We start from the raw sequence: 5000 nt of genomic DNA on the forward strand, positions 1-5000 counted from the left end.
ACTAGATCTACTCTCAAACCCATTCACCACCCTGCAAAACCATCCCTCTCTATCAAAAAGTGGTTTTCCCAAATACTCAGTGAAATCAAAATCTGACCGCATGGATGAAATCCTCATAGCCAAAAATCTCACGGGATTCTCTCAGAAATCAGAAAGCTTCAAGCATGAGTAAATCTATAATGGACGAAGCAGGTAAATCTGTGTAAAAGCCATCAAAAAAATCATCAAAAGAAATCCAAGGAGAAGGCACACGACGCGGCAGCCTACCGGCGCAAATCGGCGATTGGAGAGGTTTAAAAAAAATCCATAAGCTTAATCACTTAGTTAATCAAGTTTACTTTTCCCAATTCCCATGCAAGTCACATCACCTTTTTGGAGCCTTTACTTTTCCTATTTTTTAATTTGAAGAGAAATTCAAAGGTTTCCAAATCTGAAAATTTTTGGAGGCAAAAAAATGATTTACAGGTTTTTAAAAGGCTTAAAATTTGCCTAAAAAGGCCAAAAAATTCCGAAATCATTTTTGAAAAAATTTCAGAAAATATTACAGAGATTGGGCAAGGTTTACAGGGCTGTTTCAGCAGGTTTCAAAGTGCAGAAAAATTATTTCATCAACAATTCGACTAGCCCAAGTCTCTTGAATCACGCGGAATCGTTCGGGATTTGTTTGAGGCGACGAGAATTCAATTCAGCCATTGAACAGCGTCTTTGTTCAGCTTTAACCAAGATCAAATTGCGGGAGAAAAACAAGATAAGTACTTATTTTTGCTTTATTTATTTACATCAAATAAAGTAAAATTTTATTTATCTACATCATTTGCACAAGCACTATGGCAGATTTGCCTATCTCGCCATCAATTCAAAAGCAACTCCTTTCTTTACAACATCAAATTATAGAAGAAAGAGAGAAGCGTATTGAATTGGAGAGACAGGTCACGAGTCGTAGATGCAAGCGTGACTCTTCGCTATCTTTTGATGACGAAGATGACACTATTAAAAGGGCTGTAAATGCTACATTGCAAGCACAAAGGTCACAAAAAGAATTCAAGATTAGTCGGAAAGCTTTCACATTCCAAAATTATGATGGAAAGAAGGATGCTAGGGTCATTTTAGCTTGGCTTAGTCAACTAGATGACTATTTTTCTGGAGAAAAATTTTCAGAGAGTGATAAGATTAAATGTGCAGTCAATAGACAGTGCAGCTTTATGGTGGAGTGTAATAAAGCAAGGTCGTGACAAGCCAGATTCTTGGAAAAGATTTCAACGGCTGGTTAAAAAGCACTTTTTACCCTCACAATTCAAGTCCAAAGTTAGGCACCAATGGGACACTTTGCATCAATTGGAAAAGGAAACTATGTCACAGTATGTAGAAAAGTTATGGAATACTTTATTACAGGTGCAAGTTGTGGATAGAGTCAGCGAGAAGGACCAAAAGAGGAAATTCATATCGGGCCTTAGATCTACCATTAGGGCCGATGTGAATATGTTTCGACCTCATTCACTATCTTCTGCAATATCTTTGGCAACTAATTCAGAACGTAAAAATGGTTTTCCTAAAGAGATTAAAGCACATGAGGGTACTTCTTCTAAACCATTTACTAAATCTTTTTATGCTTCAAAGAAGATGTATAAACCAGGTTATGACAAAGGCAAGGACGAGGCTAAAGGCAACATGAGTACCAATAAGAAAGTCAATGGTGGCAAACCGAAGACATCTCCTATCAAATGTTTCAAGTGCCACAAAGAAGGACACATAGCCCTGAATTGTCCGGAGCGTACCAAGAATTCAACACCATCGGCAGCAGCAGCTCGAGTCAATATGATTGAAGAAGATGACAATGAAGAAGAATCATTCAAGCAAGAGGGTAATTCCGATCCAGATTACTCAGAACAAGAAGGTAAACCTCATGTTCATTCTTTGCTTAAAATAAAAGGAATGATAAATGAACATGAAGTTCTTATTTTGCATGATGATGGTAGTACACATGATTTCATTTCTGAAAAGGCACTTAGAGCACTAAATCTTCGTTCTTCACCTACGCACTATAAAGTCAAAGCAGCATTTACTGGAACAAAGTATAATTGCATGCAAGAGGTGAAAGATTTGGATTTATGCATCAAGCCTTTAATAGAAAAGAGGGATTTCTTAGTTGCACCTTTACAAGGGGTAGATATAATTTTGGGTATACCTTGGAGACACAAGTACAATCCTATTATAGACTATGACACTCATAGTATTTCTTTAAGGAAGGACAATGAAGATATTATCCTCCAGTGTCAAGTCAAAGGAGAAATGAGTCCTTTGTTGAGTCACACTCAAGCAAAGAGAGCTCTAAGAAAAAGAGACAAGACTTATATGGTATGGGTTAACCAGCTTGATGCTGAGTCTGACACATCCAAAAGTCCAAAGTTTGATCTTTTTATCTCCAAATTTAGTGACTGTTTCATGGAAGATCTACCTCTAGGATTACCTAAGTCTAGGCCTGTAGTATTGACTTATTGCCTGGAAATTCTCCGCCTTGTAAAGCTCCCTATAGAGTCAACAATTTAGAGCAAAAAGAAATCCAAAGCCAAATAGAAGACTTGCTAGAGAGAGGCCTTATTTGACCTAGTAGTTCACCTTTTGGAGCTCCAGTACTTCTTGTTAAGAAGAAGAACGGAACTTACCGAATGTGTGTAGACTATCGTGCATTGAATAAGATTACTGTCAAGAACAGATATCCTATTCCTAGGGTAGATAATCTTCTTGACAAGCTTAGAGGATCAAAGGTCTTTAGCAAGATTGACCTAAAGTCTGGGTATCATCAAGTCCTTATGACTCAATCTGACATTTTCAAGACAGCTTTTAGAACCTAAACTGGTCATTATGAGTTTTTGGTTATGCCATTTGGTTTGACCAATGCTCCAGCTACTTTCAGCCGTATGATGAATTGCATATTCCTTAAGTTTCAAAGTTTTGTTATAGTGTTCTTTGATGATATTCTTGTTTTCAGCAAGGATCGACAAGAGCATGAACAACACTTGGAACAAGTGTTCAATCTTAGAGAAAATGAATTGTATGTCAATCCTGAAAAGAGTTATTTCTTTCAAGAAGAGATTGAATACTTAGGTCATATAGTGTCGGCTGAAGGGATTCGTGTAGATCCTAAGAAAATTGAGTGTATTGCTTCTTGGCCTACGCCTAGAAACATACATGATCTTAGATCTTTTCTTGGCCTATGTAGTTATTATAGGAAGTTCGTCAAGAATTTTGCTTGTATTGCTTATGCTTTGACTGAACTCCTTAAGAAAGCTACAAATTTCAATTGGACTGAAAAGCAAGATAAATCTTTTGCAACACTCAAGAATGCTTTAACACAAGCACCAGTTCTTACACTACCTGATTTTCAAAGACCATTCTTTATAGTAGTGATGACTGATGCTAGTGGCAAAGGATTTGGAGCTGTTCTTATGCAAGACAACCATCCTATTGCTTATCAAAGTAGAAAGCTTAAGCCTGCAAAGCAAAATTATAGCACATATGACAAGGAATTAGCAGCAGCAGTGCATGCTTTGAAAATCTAGAAGCATTACCTAATGGGTTCTGAATTTCTCATCAAGACAGATCAACAAAGCATTAGGCATTTGCTTACGCAACCTCTTATTTCAGATAGGCATATCAAATGGGCATCTTTCATTCAAAGTTTTCAACCTATGATTCAATACCAACCTGGAAAAGAAAATGTTGTTGCCGATGCTTTGAGTCGAGACCAAATATCAACAACATTTCCATTATTGAAAGTGAACCATTTGTACTTATGAAAGAAACTTATGAAGTTGATCCAGATTTTTCTGAAATATGGATCAAATTGCGTGAAAACAATTGGACACCTCAAGAAAGTTATTCTCATAATGATGGCTATCTTTTCTTTGAGAAAAGATTGTGTGTTACTCAACCTTATAGACAGCTTGTCTTGGAAGAGATGCACCAACCACCATTTGTGGGACATAGAGGAGTTTCCGCAACACTTCAAGTAGTTTCTCGAGAATTCTATTGGCCTCATTTGAAGAATGATGTAGCTAAATTTGTAGCTGAATGTAACATTTGCCAAACAATTAAAAGCTACAAAGGCAAAGCTTTGGGATTGCTTATGCCTCTACCTATTCCTGATAGACCATGGGAACAAGTATCTATGGACTTCATTACTGGCTTTCCTACTACTTCCAGTCACCATGACATGATTTGGACAATAGTGGACAGGTTTAGTAAGCAAACCTATTTCATTCCATGTAAAAAGACACTAACTTCTCAGCAAGCCGCGAACATATTTGTTAAGCAAATTTTTGTTCATCATGGACTACCCAAAGTGATAGTTTCTGATAGAGATTCTAAATTTTGTAGTCACTTTTGGGTTGCTCTTTTCTCAAACTTAGGCACTAAGTTAGATTTTTCCACGGCTTTCCATCCGGAATCGAATGGACAGACCGAAGTCACAAATAGCACTATCTTAGATATGCTTAAAGCCTATGTTTCCCAGCAACCTAGTGCATGGGATAAGTACATACACCTACTCCAATTTGCTTATAATAATACTCCTCATACTGCTACTGGTCGAGCACCATTTGAGATCATCTATGGTAGAGCTTTGCCTACTCCGGCTACTAGACTCTCTCATAAAATTGAAGCTGCCGACCAATATGTTAGAGACTTTGATCGCATTTTATCTGAAGTGCGTGATTGTATTGCAAGAGCTCAAGAGAAGTATACATCTCAAGCAAATAGGAAGCGCAAAGATTTTTCATTTCAAGAAGGTGATTATGTACTTTTGAGAATTGAAAAACGTCGATTAAAGAGTGTGGAAAAATTCCCTACAGTGAAGCTAGCGCCTAGATATTATGGGCCATTTAAAATCCTTCAAAAGATTAATGATGTGGCCTATAGGCTAGAGCTTCCATCTAATTGGAATATCCACAATTCTTTTCATATCCATCTCTTGAAACCTTTTCGAGGAACACTTCCTACTC

Source organism: Cibotium barometz, chromosome 48 (genome assembly GCF_041138505.1).
Source record: "Cibotium barometz isolate CiBa-2024 chromosome 48, ASM4113850v1, whole genome shotgun sequence".
NCBI lineage: Eukaryota > Viridiplantae > Streptophyta > Polypodiopsida > Cyatheales > Cibotiaceae > Cibotium > Cibotium barometz.